The 18,253-nt window shown below is 45.4% G+C and overlaps 1 non-coding gene across 1 annotated transcript; it reads left to right on the top strand.

Annotated features, from left to right (window-relative positions):
- Positions 1–3,497: 3,497 nt before the first annotated feature.
- Positions 3,498–3,635, top strand: LOC119943081. The gene has a single exon (XR_005455563.1). It is a non-coding gene; the product is annotated as a small nucleolar RNA SNORA7 (small nucleolar RNA).
- Positions 3,636–18,253: the final 14,618 nt, after the last annotated feature.

Here is an 18,253-nt window from a genome sequence, read left to right on the forward strand (position 1 = left end):
ACAGTAAGCACTCAATAAATACGATTGAATGAATGTGTGAAGCACTGTTCTAAGCACTGGGGGTATACAAGGTGATCAGGTTGTCCGTGTGGGGCTCTCTGTCTTAATCCCCAATTTACAGATGAGGTAACTGAGGCTCAGAGAAGTTGAGTGACTTGCCAAAAGTCACACAGCTGACAAGTGGCGGAGGCAGGATTAGAACCCATGACCTTTGACTCCCAAGCCCGTGCTCTTTCCATGGAACCACGTGTTTGACACAGAATAAGCTGTTCAATACCATAAAAAGGAGCTTTCAATCTACAGAATATGAGTTAAAGATGGTTTATTGGGTTTTAGTAGGATCTCCTCATCAAATTCCCCTCTGATTGAAGCATTTACTCTTCTCCAGGTGGTACTAGAGTAGGGGGTCCCCATTGAAGTTCACTGGCTCCATGTCTGTGACCCTGAAGCCAGAATGCACATCAGTGGGTGTTTGGGGGCCACGTTCAACATGGAGTCTGAGTGAGGGTTCACTTCAGTCACCTGGAGACAGTTTAAAAAAAAAAAAAGCTTTCCCATCCATTTGTAACATCTAAATGTACTCAGAGACAGATTATGGGTAATGCATTCATTCATTCAATCATATTTATTGAGCACATACTGTGTGCAGAGCACTATACTAAGCGCTTGGAAAGTACAAGTTGGCCAAAAAATATAGAGATGGTCCCTACCCAACAACGGGCTCACAGTCTAGAAGGGGGAGACAGAAAACACAACAAAACATATTAACAAAATAAAATAAATAGAATAGTAAATATGTACAAGTAAAATAGAGTAACAAATCTGTACAAAAATATATACTGGTGCTGTGGGGAGGGGAAGGAGGTAGGGCGGGGGGGGTGGGGAGGGGGAGAGGAAGGAGGGGGCTCAGTCTGGGAAGGCCTCCTAGAGGAGGTGAGCTCTCAGTAGGGCTTTGAAGGGAGGAAGAGAGCTAGCTTGGCGGATGTGCGGAGGGAGGGCATTCCAGGCCAGGGGGAGGACGTGGGCCAGAAGTCGACTGTGGGACAGGCGAGAATGAGGCACAGTGAGGAGATTAGCAGCAGAGGAGTGGAGGATGCGGGCTGGGCTGTAGAAGGAAAGAAGGGAGGTGAGGTAGGAGGGGGCAAGGTGATGGAGAGCCTTGAAGCCGAGAGTGAGGAGTTTTTGCCTGATGCGTAGGTTGACTGGTAGCCACTGGAGATTTTTGAAGAGGGGAGTAACATGCCTAGAGCGTTTCTGCACAAAGATGATCCGGGCAGCGGCATGAAGTATAGACGGAAGTGGGGAGAGACAGGAGAATGGGAGATCAGAGAGGAGGCTGATGCAATAATCCAGTCGGGATAGGATGAGAGATTGAACCAGCAGGGTAGCGGTTTGGATGGAGAGGAAAGGGCGGATCTTGGTGATGTTGCGGAGGTGAGACTGGCAGGTTTTGGTGACGGATTGGATGTAATGCATGCGTCCTGGTGTGGACATAGGCACAAATATATAAAATCTGATTATCAATAGCAACTTCTTTGAATGCCAAATGTGTGAGTGTGTGAGCGTATGGTGTGTAGCACCCCTTGAGATGGAATATTCCCTCAGCATTATAATATCATTAGTATATTTTCAGAGGCAAATAGAATCCCACCAATCAATATCTGTATTGCCATTGTCTCTAGAGGGTTGACAAAAGAGGCTACTAAGAAAAGCATTCTGGAGGTGCCTCAGGCACAACTATCAGTTACCAGGATTTAGGGAAGGCCAGCAGGTCTGGATATTTCCTCAGATAAGAAGAGGGCTGAGAAAAAGCTAACAGACCCAAGCCCACCCACAGCCGGTTCTCACCTGCCTTCTTCCTTGAAGCTCCCTCATGCAGCTCCCCCTTCCTCCAAATTTGGAAGGGGCCAAATACTGGCACCCCCCTAGACAAAATTATTAATATTGAGCTAGGTGAGTTTCAGAATTCAATAATTTTGTATTTTCTTTTGCAGAAGACCAAGTCTTTGGTGTAATATAGGCTGCTGTTACTCGGTCCCAGCCTTGGACACAAATCCAATATCTTGAGTTTGAAAAAGTGAATCCATCAGAGGAAAGTAGTTCATCTGAGCACCAGTCTAGGAAGGCTTTTGATTACCTCTTCTCATGATATATCCCCTAAGTACTGTCTTCGAGTTGGAATCTATTTTTCCACACAAATAATTATGGGAACCATGGGGATTGCATTCTTGCAAAACTCTGCAACAAGGAAAACCAGTTGAAGTACTCGCTGCATACCTGACAACCCGCATATGTGCATAAATGATTCTTCTGACACTACATTGTTCTGTACAATGAGTGTTGCTAGCTTTTCACTAATTCTGTCACTACATTATAGCCAAACGGAGTTGCGAAAGCAGGTGCTCTGGCAGGACCAAATGTACAAAGTGATTTTCCAAGCTCCAGTGGGGAAAAGCCAAATGAGTTCTGCACATCAATTTTCCCATCAGAGTATGCAAGTTAAAGCATGGAATATCTGGGATTTACAGCCTGGGAATATCCAGTATCTATTGCCTGAGGATATTTGGTTTGTTTTTTCTTCCATATTCAATTGAAGAAAAGTCTTGGGGGTCTGTCAAATGTTTCTTTCAAAAACAGGTACAGGTGCCACCCATTCATGTGCCCAGAGAAAGTGAGAGTCTGGCAGTCTAATCCCAAATGGGACTTCCCAGGCACTCTTGGTTCCAGGACCTTTCCCTGGAAGGACTTAAGACACGGGTCTCCATTCCCTGCTCTATCACTGCCTGTCCACACCCAGAAGGAATCTCTGAGATTCCTACAGTTTCTGAGATGGCATTTGCATTCTTCTCCAACCTCAGGGATATCCAGCACATTCCAAAACTAAATTGGAAATGAAGAAACCAAGAGAGATGAAGCAAGCAGGTAAAGGGTATTCAGATGAGCCAGCTTTGTGAGCAAACCCAACAGGCTCCTTTCTCCTGTCTGCTGTGTGATCTTGGGCTAGTCACTTAATTTCTCTGGGCCTCAGTTACCTCAATCTGTAAAATGAGGATTAAATCCTCCTCCCTCCAATTTAGATTGTGAGCTCTATGTTGGACAGGACTGTGTCCAACCTGATTATCTTGTATCTACCCTTGTATCCTTACCATGCCTCCCTGAATGTGCCTGATCTTGTTTGATCTGGGGAGCTAAGCAGTGTCAGGCCTGGTTAGTACTTGGATGGGAGACCTCCTGGGGACACTGGTTTCTGTAGCCTTTTGAAAAGAGTGTGGCCTAATGGAAAGAACATGGGCCAAGAAGCCAAAGTATCTGGGTTCTAATCTCAGCTCTGCCAATTGCTTACTGTGTGACCTTGGGCAAATCACTTAAATTCTCTGGGCCTCAGTTTCCCCAACTGTAAAATGTGGATTCAGTGTCTGTTCTCCCTTCCACTTTGACCTCCATATGGGACAGGAACTTGGTCTCACCTGATCAACTTGTATCTACCCATGTGCATTCCCCTCTCAGGGTCACACCTGGAGAGTTTCCAGTACTCCATCAGTCTCGACTACAGGTGGGAGAGTCAAGCAGAGGCATAACCATTCTATTCCTAGCTTGAGCAGTGGCTAGCGAGTGGAAGGCAATCTGCTACAAACTCACCTGTGCTGGGCAGCAGCGGCATGGGAGAAAGTCGAGGGTGGAGACCCAATTTTACTGCGCAGAAGGAGGCAGTGATAAACTACTTCTAGATTTTTACCAAGAAAACTCTACCGAAACAATTGCAGGTGGAGGTGAGCCATTCTGGGAGATACACATTCATGGCATTGCTAGGGGTCAGAGAAGACTCGACGGCCTAAGACAAGACCCCAGTGCTCAATGCACAGTAAGCATTTGAATATCATAAAAAACAAAACACAAAAAACAAACAAAAAAACCCAGACTGCAACCAGATTACTCTAGCTCCAGGAGAACATCTGATGTCCTGATCACGGGGGATTACATGAAAAAGCTGGTGAAATGTTCATCCTTGCTTTAGGAGTGGAACAGAAACAACTAAACACTTGGCCATTGGCTGAAGAAACATGGAGAGAACCAGTCTTCTCTCCATTGCACAAAGGGATCAGCTGACAATTTTAAAACAGATTATTTAAATCAGATAAATATTAATTTGCAAAGATAAATTGTCCTTTGTTTTAGAAGATGAAGCTACCACTGGTGAGATTCTCTCCTTGGGTTCTAGTGTGGCTAAAGGACTTATACATGACTTAGGCTCTCTTAAATGTAGCATCCAGATAGAGTTGTGCCTTGCTGGGATCCCAGCACAGGGTTTACCTCTAAGTGCTTAGTACAATGCTCTGCACACAGTAAATGCTCAATAAATATGACTGACTGATTGATTGCCATCCTGCCTCTCTGTGTCTCCATTTTCATATAGTCTTTACTTGAGAGAGATACCAGTTTCCCAGGTAATCCCCAAGGCTGATTTTATTTTAGTTTTAGTGGTCTCTCCACAGATCCACTACTATTTTGCATCATTTGAGTCAACAAATACTCCTTTAGGATCAGCTTGGGGAGTAGTCTCATCTCCTCCACTGAAAATCTGGATGATGTCATTTTAGTTTTCAGTTGCTCTGTCTGGAAAGTAGGAATAGCATTCTTCTCTATATAGCTGAGGAATATTTTGAGAGCAAATGAAAAAATAAACTGCCTGAGGATCCTGAAATTCCCTGAAAGGTACTATAAAAATATGATTAATTGATGTCTATTGAGAAGCAGGGTGACCTGGTAGAAGTCAAAGGGACCTGGGCTCTAATTCCAGCTCTGTCACTTGTCTGCTGTTTGATCTTATGCAAGTCACAACTTCTCTGTGCCTCTGTTCCCTCATCTGCAAAAATGGCGATTTAATACCCGTTCTCCCTCCTAGATTGTGAGCCCCATCTGGAACCTGATTATCTTGTATCTACCCCAGTGGTTAGTAGAGTGTTCGATACATAGTAAGCAGTTAAATACCACAAAGATTATAAAACAGTTAGTATGGGTACAATTAAGCAGTTTAAATTAGATTCTTTCAAGGCTGGCCCTACATTTGCCATTTTTTAGCGAGCTTCCCCAGGAACTCTTCAGTTTGTCCAAAGGATAAACTCCACACCACATCAGTGGTTCCCATAGGGTTGTTGGTGTTTCTCCAAAGAAGGACGTTTGTGTCATTTGTCTAGGAGCAAAGTAACCAGCTCCAAAAAGATCATGCTATTGTTTTTGGAAAGGAGTTGAGAGTATTGGCTTTCATCTCCAAACAACTGCCCAAACCATGTACCAAGCACTGTTCTAAGCACTGGGATAGATACAAGCTAATCAAGTTGGACACAGTCCCTGTCCCACATGGGACTCACAGTCTCAATCCCCATTTTACAGACGAGGTAACTGAAGCACATAGAAGTTAAGTGACTTGCCCAAGTTCACACAGCAGACAAGTGGCAGAGTCGGGATTAGAACCCATGACCTCTGATTCCCAAGCCCATGCTCTTACCACTAGGCCATGCTGCTTCTTGGTGGTGGTGGCCACAAATTACCTGGAGCTATCTGAGACCTTAGATTGTGAAGGTGAAGCAATTCCAATACCTTTCTCTAGACTGTAAGCTCATTATGGATAGAGAACATGTCCACTAATTCTATTATATTGTACTCTCTCCAGCATTTAGTACAATGCTCTGCACATATTAAGCACTCAAATGCCATTGACTGATCTTCCTCTTCCTCCAGGATGGTTGCAATGTCAGTGAAGGGAGCTTTGCAGAGGTTCCCAGTTGGCATGGGACAACTAACACAGTCTTGGGGTTCGAGCTCCCGATCAACTCTGCACGATCACAGGGATCCCAAGTGACTTAGCCTGGGTGCACTGTCCCTGGCAGTGGCCATGAGGTGCCACCCAGGCAAGCAAAAGTGAGAGGGGATGTCCCGGCAGCCAAAGTCTTGAAAATGCCCTAGTCATGCTAGCATCACTGTGGGCATCCCCCCGTGATCAGAACATCCTACCAGGCCCTATTTGCGATGATACAAGGAAAGCCCTAAACCAGTTCCCTGATCCTCAAAGTGGTCACAGTCTAAAGACAAAGTCATATATGATTCAAACCTTCAACTGCCTCCAACAAACTGAAAAACAGAAGCATAAGAATGACAATCCCATCACCGGACTTGGCTCATCCTATTCATTTGAAGGTCAAGCCTTCAAGCGATTTCCTTTTGAAGTTCGATGAATCAGGAGCCCTCCCTCGCTCCTCACGACAACCGACCACCTTCAAGTAGTTCAGACTGGCAAAAATCTGAAAGGAAAATGACTAAACTATCAAGGATACAGAAAAAAGTATTTAAAACAAGATCAACACTGCACCATTGGCTAAGAATAGAAGTTGAGTTTTCAAGAAAAACACGTCTGTGCTCCAGAACTTCTTTTCTATGAAAAAAAGTGATTTTGCTATTGTATAATGTCTACCTCCTCCTTGGGATCTTTGCAGTATTTCATCTTTCCTTTCCATCCAAAATGAACTGGCTGGACACTAGCTCCTTGGAAATTACAGATGGAAGGATCCACAGGGGCCTGAGGCAGGGTTAATATTTTCTAACCTGTAACTACTGAAGCCCACACCTAATTTATCTGGTTTATTGTACAATTAATCATTTATGGAGGGGCAGAAATGGTCTTCTTAGGTGGTTCACTTGCTTAGAGGGCTAGCTTCCAATAGTTGACCACCCTGAAGAGCTGGGATGTGGAGATGAAAAAAATATCCCCCCAACCTTGGTATAGCTGCCTACCCTACACAAACACACACACCCACACACGTCTCTCCCCCACCCAACCCCTCGCCCCGCTCGTGTTTACATGAGGCATGCTTTATAAACAATTCCACGAGAAGTAGCATGGCTTAGTGGCAAGAGCATGGGCTTGGGAGTCAAAGGATGTGGGTTCTAATCCCACCTCCAACACATGTCTGCTGTGACCTTGGGCAAGTCACTTAACTTCTCTGTGCCTCAGTTACCTCATCTGTAAAATGGGGATTAAAAGTTTGAGCCCCAAGTGGGACAACCTGATTACCACATTTATTATTATTGTTACTCCCCCAAGCACTTAGAACAGTGCTCTGCAGGCAATAAGCACTGAATAAATACGATTGATTGCCCAATTGATGTAATGCACTGACATCCCAGGGAAGTTCACATGAAGATAAAGCTTTCCTCCTGGAGGCATCCCCAAATCCCACCCCATTCCTCCTTGCTCAAGAGCCATCGGGTTCCCCTCCCAGGCCCCGGCTAACACATGGGCTGCTTCCAGATTGGGTCGAGGGAGGCTGGGGACTTCCTAATTTTCAACCACCATCACCTCCCTCTAATAGTGTTCCCTGAGGTGCTGCCTCTTCGCTTGTTCCAGGGCTTAAACCAGCCCTGCTTACTTCACATCCAAATGGAGCTGGAGTGAAATGTCCACATTTCATTTTGCACTAGGCTCATTTTGTGGCAGGGTAAGAAAGAGGAAGTCAAGACTATGGGCTTCAGTTCCCACTTGGAATAGTAATTATTATTAATAAACTGTGGTATTCAAGTGCTTTCTATATTCTAAGTATTGTATTAGGCACTGGGATAGATACAAGATAATAGGTTTGGACACCATCGCTATTCCACAAGGGACACAGAGTCTTTGTAGGAGACCATAAATTGAATCCCCATTTCACACGAGGAAACTGAGGCAGAGAGGTGTTAAGGGAGTTGCTTAAGGTTACTCAGTAGACAAAGGGTGGAGCCCAGGTCCTCTGGCTCCCAGCCTTATGCTCTTTCTGCTAAATTTAGAGTGAACTTTGGTGGGTTCACCTTGACTCTCTGGATTTGGGCATTGTAACACCTCATGGACAAAGCACAGGAGAGGGAATCCAGGAGACTAGGGTTCTAATCGCAGCCCTGTGACTTTGGGCAAGTCACGTAACTTCTTTATGCCTCAGTTTCCTCATTTAATGGAATATTTTATTTTCTCTCCCTCTGTCTTTGAGCCCATATGGGACAGAGATTTGTTTGATCTGAGAGCCCAGACTTTGGAGTCAGATGTCATAGGTTCATATCCCAGTCTTCGCCAATTGTCAGCTGTGTGACTTTGGGCAAGTCACTTACCTTCTCCGTGCCTCAGTTCCCTCATCTGTAAAATGGGGATTAAGACTATGAGCCCCATGTGGGACAACCTGATCACCTTGTATGCCCCCAGCACTTAGAACAGTTCTTTGCACATAGTAAGCACTTAACAAATGCCATCATTATTATCATTATTATTATTATTACCTGTCCACTTAGCACATAGCATTTACTGATTACCATCATTTATCTCATCAAAATATGGACAGAGATTTGTTTGATCTGATTATCTTGTATCTATCTGTCCACTTAGTGCATAGCGTTTACTGATTACCATCATTTATCTCATCAAAATATGGATAATCCCACCTATCACTTAAGGACTTGTGGAGGAAAAACTAATTAATCACTGCAAAGAGCTAGCAAATTTGGAAATGAACAGTTACAGAAAGATGCTAAGTGCAATAGATATTTTAAACTACAAATCAACTCAAGTTAATCTCAAGCATGTTAAAGTTGAGGGTAAAGGTCTAGTTTATTTGTGATTAGCGATCAGAAAAGGAGAGATTTACTACAAATGGATGATAGTTTATTTATTATTACCTGGGAAAGAAAGGGTCAGGGAGAAAAGTATTACTAAGAATGGAGCAAAATGCATTTTCGTTTAAGTGTTATATTGATTTCCCAAAGCTACTTGTAGACCAGAAAGAAGAGCCAGTACTTGAAATACAGCACTTAGAAAAGGTCATTTTAAAATTTCCATTTTCAATACAAAGCTTTTATTGTGAGACCCATGTTACCCAAAGTTTCCAAGCTTCTCATGACAGTGGTATCAAACCAGCCTGTTAATTTATCACTAGCATTTTCAGAAGATTGGCTTCAGGTTAAGAGACCAGGAAAATGTATTCTGTCAAAATGAGATTTTGTCAGGAGTTTGGATTTCCAACTAAGCATGCGTTCAAGGCATCAGGGAAATTTGCTGATGGATGGCTGGGAAAATTTCACCTGGATCCCAGAAATGTTTTATAAAATGTGTGGCAGAAGTTGAAACAATCACAATTCTTTCCAAGTGAAATATGACAAGTTTAGGAGAAGCAGTGTTGCCTAGAGGAAAGAGCATGGGCCTGGGACTCAGAGGACCTAGGTTCTACTCCCAGCTCTGCCAATTACTTGCTACGTGACTTAGGGCAAGTCATTTAACTGCTCAGTGCCTCTCGACTACAAAATGGGGATTCAATATCTGTTCTCTCCTACTTAGACTCTGAGCCCCATGTGGTACCAATTATCTTGTATCTATCCCACCGTTTAGTATAGTGCTTGGGATATAGTAATTGCTTAACAAATACTACAATTACTATTATTCATTAATAAGCATGCCAAGGGCCAGGTTTAACCCTTTAATTAAGGCCTTTGGCATGATCTAGAGGAAAGAGCAAGCTCTTGAAGTCAGAGGATCTGGATCTTAATTTCAATTCCACCACCTGCCTGCTTTGGGACCTTGGGCAAGTCATCTCACTTCTGTGACTCAGTTTCTTCATATATAAAATGAGGATTCAATATCAATCATATTTATTGAGCGCTTACTGTGTGCAGAGCACTGTACTAAGCGCTTGGGAAGTACAAGTTGGCAACATATACAGTCCCTACCCAACAGTGGGCTCACAGTCTAAAAGGGGGAGACAGAGAACAAAACCAAACTTACTAACAAAATAAAATAAATAGAATAGATATGTACAGGTAAAATAAATAAATAGAGTAATAAATATGTACAAACATATATACATATATACAGGTGCTGTGGGGAAGAGAAGGAGGTAATATGGGGAGATGGAGAGAGGGACGAGGGGGAGAGGAAGGAAGGGGCTCAGTCTGGGAAGGCCTCCTGGAGGAGGTGAGCTCTCAGTAGGGCCTTGAAGGGAGGAAGAGAGCTAGCTTGGCGGATCCCTATGCAGCAGACAAATGGCAGAAACCTTGTGACTCCCAGGCCCGTGCCCTAACCCTATGCAGCGGACAAATGGCAGCAAACCTTCTGACTCCCAGGCCCGTGCCCTATCAATCACTCAATCGTATCTATTGAGCGCTTACTGTGTGCAGAGCACCGTACTAAGCGCTTGGAAAGTACAAGTTGGCAACATATAGAGACAGTCCCTACCCAACAGTGGGCTCAGAGTCCAAAAGGGGGAGACAGAGAAGAACACCAAACATACTAACAAAATAAAATAAATAGAATAGATACGTACAGATAAAATAAATAAATAGAGTAATAAATCTGTACAAATATATATATACATATATACAGGTGCTGTGGGGAAGGGAAGGAGGTAAGATGGGGGGATGGAGAGGGGGACGAGAGGGAGAGGAAGAAAGGGGCTCAGTCTGGGAAGGCCCCCTGGAGGAGGTGAGCTTTCAGTAGGGCCTTGAAGGGAGGAAGAGAGCTAGCTTGGCGGATCCCTATGCAGCAGACAAATGGCAGAAACCTTGTGACTCCCAGGCCCGTGCCCTATCAATCATTCATATTTATTTAGCGCATACTGTGTGCAGAGCACTGTACTAAGCACTTGGGAAGTACAAGTCGGCAACATATAGAGACAGTCCCTACCCAACAGTGGGCTCACAGTCCAAAAGGTGGAGACAGAGAACAAAACCATACTAACAAAATAAAATAGAATAGATATGTACAGGTAAAATAAATAAATAGATAGAGTAATAAATCTGTACAAATATATATATACAGATATACAGGTGCTGAGGGGAAGGGAAGGAGGTAAGATGGGGGGATGGAGAGGGAGACGAGAGGGAGAGGAAGGAAGGGGCTCAGTCTGGGAAGGCCTCCTGGAGGAGGTGAGCTCTCAGTAGGGCCTTGAAGGGAGGAAGAGAGCTAGCTTGGCGGATCCCTATGCAGCACACAAATGGCAGAAACCTTGTGACTCCCACGCCCGTGCCCTAACCCTATGCAGCAGACAAATGGCAGCAAACCTTCTGACTCCCAGGCCCATGCCCTATCAAACAATCACTCAATCAATCGTATTTATTGAGCGCTTACTGTGTGCAGAGCACCGTACTAAGCGCTTGGGAAGTACAAGTTGGCAACATATAGAGACTGTCCCCACCCAACAGTGGCCTCACAGTCTAAAAGGGGGAGACAGAGAACAAAACTAAACATACTAACAAAATAAAATAGAATAGATATGTACAGGTAAAATAGAGTAATAAATCTATACAAATATATATATATACATATATATATATATATATATATACACACACATATATGCAGGTGCTGTGGGGAAGGGAAGGAGTTAAGATGGGGGGATGGACAGGGGAACGAGAGGGAGAGGAAGGAAGGGGCTCAGTCTGGGAAGGCCTCCTGGAGGAGGTGAGATCTCAGTAGCTCCTTGAAGGGAGGAAGAGAGCTAGCTTGGCGGATCCCTATGCAGCAGACAAATGGCAGAAACCTTGTGACTCCCAGGCCCGTGCCCTAACCCTATGCAGCAGACTAATGGCAGCAAACCTTCTGACTTCCAGGCCCGTGCCCTATCAATCACTCAATCAATCGTATTTATTGAGCGCTTACTGTGTGCAGAGCACCGTACTAAGCGCTTGGGAAGTACAAGTTGGCAACATATAGAGACTGTCCCTAACCAACAGTGGGCTCACAGTCCAAAAGGGGGAGACAGAGAACAAAACCAAACATACTAACAAAATAAAATAGAATAGATATGTACAGGTAAAAGAAATAAATAAATAGATAGAGTAGTAAATCTGTACAAACATATATACATATATACAGGTGTTGTGGGGAAGGGAAGGAGGTAAGATGGGGGGGATGGAGAGGGGGGTGAGGGGGAGAGGAAGGAACGGGCTCAGTCTGGGAAGGCCTCCTGGAGGAGGTGAGCTCTCAGTAGGACCTTGAAGGGAGGAAGAGAGCTAGCTTGGCGGATCCCTATGCAGCGGTCAAATAGCAGAAACCTTGTGACTCCCAGGCCCGTGCCCTAACCCTATGCAGCAGACAAATGACAGAAACCTTGTGACTCCCAGGCCCGTGCCCTATCAATCAATCATTCGTATTTATTGAGAGCTTACTGTGTGCAGAGCACTGTACTAAGCACTTGGGAAGTATGTCGGCAACGTATAGAGGCAGTACCCTACCCAACAGTGGGCTCACAGTCTAAAAGGGGAAGACAGAGAACAAAACCAAACATACTAACAAAATAAAAATAAATAGAATAGATATGTAGAAATAAAATAAATGAATAAATAGGGTAATAAATATGTACAAACATATATACATATATACAGGTGCTGTGGGGAAGAGAAGGAGGTACGATGGGGAATGGAGAGTGGGACGAGGGGGAGAGGAAGGAAGGGGCTCAGTCTGGGAAGGCCTCCTGGAGGAGGTGAGCTCTCAGTAGGGCCTTGAAGGGAGGAAGAGAACTAGCTTGGCGGATCCCTATGCAGCAGACAAATGGCAGAAACCTGTGACTCCCAGGCCCGTGCCCTAACCCTATGCAGCAGACAAATGGCAGCAAACCTTGTGACTCCCAGGCCCGTGCCCTAACCCTATGCAGCAGACAAATGACAGAAACCTTGTGACTCCCAGGCCCGTGCCCTATCAATCAATCATTCATATTTATTGAGTGCTTACTGTGTGCAGAGCACTGTACTAAGCACTTGGGAAGTATGTCGGCAACATATAGAGACAGTACCCTACCCAGCAGTGGGCTCACAGTCTAAAAGGGGAAGACAGAGAACAAAACCAAACATACTAACAAAATAAAATAGAATAGATATGTACAAATAACATAAATAAATAAATAGGGTAATAAATATGTACAAACATATATACATATAGACAGGTGCTGTGGGGAAGAGGAGGTGGTAAGATGGGGGATGGAGAGGGGGACGAGGGGGAGAGGAAGGAAGGGGCTCAGTCTGGGAAGGCCTCCTGGAGGAGGTGAGCTCTCAGTAGGGCCTTGAAGGGAGGAAGAGAGCTAGCTTGGCGGATCCCTATGCAGCAGACAAATGGTAGAAACCTTGTGACTCCCAGGCCCTTGCCCTAACCCTATGCAGCAGACAAATGACAGAAATCCTGTGACTCCCAGGCCCGTGCCCTATCGATCAATCAATCGTATTTATTGAGCGCTTACTGTGTGCAGAGCACTGTAATAAGCACTTGGGAAGTATGTCGGCAACATATAGAGACAGTACCTGTGGGCTCACAGTCTAAACGGGGGAGACAGAGAACAAAAGCAAACATACTAACAAAATAAAATAAATAGAATAGATATGTACAGGTAAAATAAATAAATAAATAGGGTAATAAATATGTACAAACATATATACATATATGCAGGTGCTGTGGGGAAGAGAAGGAGGTAAATTGGGGGATGGAGGGTGGGACGAGGGGGAGAGGAAGGAAGGGGCTCAGTCTGGGAATGCCTCCTGGAGGAGGTGAGCTCTCAGTAGGGCCTTGAAGGGAGGAAGAGAGCTAGCTTTTCGGATCCCTATGCAGCAGACAAATGGCAGCAAACCTTGTGACTCCCAGGCCCGTGCCCTAACCCTATGCAGCAAACAAATGGCAGCAAACCTTCTGACTCCCAGGCCCGTGCCCTATCAATCACTCCATCAATCGTATTTATTGAGCGCTTACTGTGTGCAGAGCACCGTACTAAGCGCTTGGGAAGTACAAGTTGGCAACATATAGAGACTGTCCCTACCCAACAGTGGGCTCACAGTCTAAAAGGGGGAGACAGAGAACAAAACCAAACATACTAACAAAATAAACTGAATAGAAATGTACAGGTAAAATAAATAAATAGATAGAGTAATAAATCTGTACAAACACATAAACATATACACAGGTGCTGTGGGGAAGGGAAGGAGGTAAAATGGGGGGGATGGAGAGGGGGACGAGGGGGAGAGGAAGGAAGGGGCTCAGTCTGGGGAGGCCTCCTGGAGGAGGTGAGCTCTCAGTAGGGCCTTGAAGGGAGGAAGAGAGCTAGCTTGGCGGATTCCCATGCAGCAGACAAATGGCAGAAACCCTGTGACTCCCAGGCCCGTGCCCTAACCCTATGCAGCAGAAAAATGACAGAAACCTTGTGACTCCCAGGCCCATGCCCTATCAATCAATCATTCGTATTTATGATTTACATTGCCAAGATCCGCCCTTTCCTCTTCATCCAAACTGCTACCCTGCTCATTCAAGCTCTCATCCTATCCTGTCTGGACTACTGCACCAGCCTTCTCTCTGATCTCCCATCCTCGTGTCTCTCTCCACTTCAGTCCATACTTCATGCTGCTGCCCGGATTATCCTTGTCCAGAAACGCTCTGGGCATATCACTCCCCTCCTCAAAAACCTCCAATGGCTGCCAGTCAATCTGCGCATCAGGCAGAAACTCCTCACCCTGGGCTTCAAGGCTCTCCATCACCTCACCCCCTCCTACCTCACCTCCCTTCTCTCCTTCTACTGCCCAGCCCTCACCCTCCGCTCCTCCGCCGCTAATCTCCTCACCGTACCTCGCTCTCGCCTGTCCCGCCATCGACCCCCGGCCCACGTCATCCCCCGGGCCTGGAATGCCCTCCCTCTGCCCATCCGCCTAGCTAGCTCTCTTCCTCCCTTCAAGGCTCTGCTGAGAGCTCACCTCCTCCAAGAGGCCTTCCTGGACTGAGCCCCTTCCTTCCTCTCCCCCTCGTCCCCCTATCCATCTCCCCCATCTTACCTCCTTCCCTTCCCCACAGCACCTGTACATATGTATATATGTTTGTACATATTGATTACTCTATTTATTTATTTTATTTGTACATATCTATTCTATTTATTTTATTTTGTTAGTATGTTTGGTTTTGTTCTCTGTCTCCCCCTTTTAGACTGTGAGCCCACTGTTGGGTAGGGACTGTCTCTATATGTTGCCAATTTGTACTTCCCAAGTGCTTAGTACAGTGCTCTGCACATTGTAAGCGCTCAATAAATACGATTGATTGATTGATTGATTGATTGAGCGCTTACTGTGTGCAGAGCACTGTACTAAGCACTTGGGAAGTATGTCGGCAACATATAGAGACAGTCCCTACCAAACAGTGGGCTCACGGTCTGAAAGGGGGAGACAGAGAACAAAACCAAACATACTAACAAAATAAAATAAATAGAATAGATATGTACAAATAAAATAAATAAATAAATAGGGTAATAAATATGTACAAACATATACACATATATACAGGTGCTGTGGGGAACAGAAGGAGGTAAGATGGGGGAAGGAGAGTGGGACGAGGGGGAGAGGAAGGAAGGGGCTCAGTCTGGGAAGGCCTCCTGGTGGAGGTGAGCTCTCAGTAGGGCCTTGAAGGGAGGAAGAGAGCTAGCTTGGCGGATCCCTATGCAGCAGACAAATGGCAGAAACCTTGTGACTCCCAGGCCCGTGCCCTAACCCTATGCAGCAGACAAATGGCAGAAGCCTTGTGACTCCCAGGCCCGTGCCCTAACCCCATGCAGCAGACAAATGACAGAAACCTTGTGACTCCCAGGCCCGTGCCCTATCAATCATTCGTATTTATTGAGCGCTTACTGTGTGCAGAGCACTGTACTAAGCATTTGGGAAGTACAAGTCGGCAACATATAGAGAGAGTCCCTACCCAACAGTGGGCTCACAGTCCAAAAGCAGGAGACAGAGAACAAAACCAAACATACTAACAAAATAAAATAAATAGAATGGATATGTACAGGTAAAATAAATAAATAGATAGAGTAATAAATCTGTACAAACATATATACATATATACAGGTGCTGTGGGGAAGGGAAGGAGGTAAGATGGTGGGATGGAGAGGGGAACAAGGGGGAGAGGAAGGAAGGGGCTCAGTCTGGGAAGGCCTCCTGGAGGAGGTGAGCTCTCAGTAGGGCCTTGAAGGGAGGAAGAGAGCTAGCTTGGAGGATCCCTATGCAGCAGACAAATGGCAGAAACCTTGTGACTCGCAGGCCCGTGCCCTAACCCTATGCAGCAGACAAATGACAGAAACCTTGTGACTCCCAGGCCCGTGCCCTACCAATCAATCATTCGTATTTATTGAGCGCTTACTGTGTGCAGAGCACTGTACTAAGCACTTGGGAAGTATGTCGGCAACATATAGAGACAGTACCTACCCAACAGTGGGCTCACAGTCTAAAAGGGGGAGACAGAACAAAACCAAACATACTATCAAAATAAAATAAATAGAATAGATATGTACAAATAAAATAAATAAATAAATAGGGTAATAAATATGTACAAACATATATACATATATACAGGTGCTGTGGGGAAGAGAAGGAGGTAAGATGGGGGATGGAGAGTGGGACGAGGGGGAGAGGAAGGAAGGGGCTCAGTCTGGGAAGGCCTCCTGGAGGAGGTGAGCTCTCAGTAGGGCCTTGAAGGGAGGAAGAGAGCTAGCTTGGTGGATCCCTATGCAGCAGACAAATGGCAGAAACCTTGTGACTCCCAGGCCCGTGCCCTAACCCTATGCAGCAGACAAATGACAGAAACCTTGTAACTCCCAGGCCCGTGCCCTATCAATCAATCATTCATATTTATTGAGCGCTTACTGTGTGCAGAGCACTGTACTAAGCACTTGGGAAGTACAAGTCGGCAACATATAGAAACAGTCCCTACCCAACAGTGGGCTCACAGTCCAAAAGGGGGAGACAGAGAACAAAACCAAACGTACTAACAAAATAAAATAAATAGAATAGATATGTACAAGTAAAGTAAATAAATAAATAGGGTAATAAATATGTACAAACATATATACATATATACAGGTGCTGTGGGGAAGAGGAGGTAAGATGGGGGATGGAGAGGGGGACGAGAGGGAGAGGAAGGAAGAAGTTCAGTCTGGGAAGGCCTCCTGGAGGAGGTGAGCTCTCAGTAGGGCCTTGAAGGGAGGAAGAGAGCTAGCTTGGCGGATCCCTATGCAGCAGACAAATGGCAGCAAACCTTCTGACTCCCAGGCCCGTGCCCTATCAATCACTCCATCAATCGTATTTATTGAGCGCTTACTGTGTGCAGAGCACCGTACTAAGCGCTTGGGAAGTACAAGTTGGCAACATCTAGAGACAGTCCCTACCCAACAGTGGGCTCACAGTCCAAAAGGGGGAGACAGAGAACAAAACCAAACATACTAACAAAATAAAATAAATAGAATGGATATGTACAGGTAAAATAAATAAATAAATAGATAGAGTAATAAATCTGTACAAACATATATACATATATATAGGTGCTGTGGGGAAGGGAAGGAGGTAAGATCGGGGGATGGAGAGGGGGGCGAGGGGGAGAGGAAGGAAGGGGCTCACTCTGGGAAGGCCTCCTGGAGGAGGTGAGCTCTCAGTAGAGCCTTGAAGGGAGGAAGAGAGCTAGCTTGGCGGATCCCTATGCAGCAGACAAATGGCAGCAAAGCTTGTGACTCCCAGGCCCGTGCCCTATCAATCAGTCACTCAATCAATCGTATTTATTGAGCGCTTACTGTGTGCAGAGCACCGTACTAAGCGCTTGGGAAGTACAAGTTGGCAACATATAGAGACGGTCCCTACCCATCAGTGGGCTCACAGTCCAAAAGGGGGAGACAGAGAACAAAACCAAACATACTAACAAAATAAAATAAATAGAATAGATATGAACAGGTAAAATAAATAAATAAATAGATAGAGTAATAAATCTGTACAAACATATATACATATATACAGGTGCTGTGGGGTAGGGAAGGAGGTAAGATGGCGGGGATGGAGAGGGGGACGAGGGGGAGAGGAAAGAAGGAGCTCAGTCTGCGAAGGCTTCCTGGAGTAGGTGAGCTCTCAGTAGGGCCTTGAAGGGAGGAAGAGAGCTAGCTTGGCGGATCCCCATGCAGCAGACAAATGGCAGAAACCTTGTGACTCCCAGGCCCGTGCCCTAACCCTATGCAGCAGACAAATGACAGAAACCTTGTGACTCCCAGGCCCGTGCCCTAACCCTATGCAGCAGACAAATGACAGAAACCTTGTGACTCCCAGGCCCGTGCCCTATCAATCAATCATTCATATTTATTGAGTGCTTACTGTGTGCAGAGCACTGTACTAAGCACTTGGGAAGTACAAGTCGGCAACATATAGAGACAGTCCCTACCCAACAGTGGGCTCACAGTCTAAAAGGGGAAGA

Source organism: Tachyglossus aculeatus, chromosome 21 (assembly GCF_015852505.1).
Source record: "Tachyglossus aculeatus isolate mTacAcu1 chromosome 21, mTacAcu1.pri, whole genome shotgun sequence".
NCBI lineage: Eukaryota > Metazoa > Chordata > Mammalia > Monotremata > Tachyglossidae > Tachyglossus > Tachyglossus aculeatus.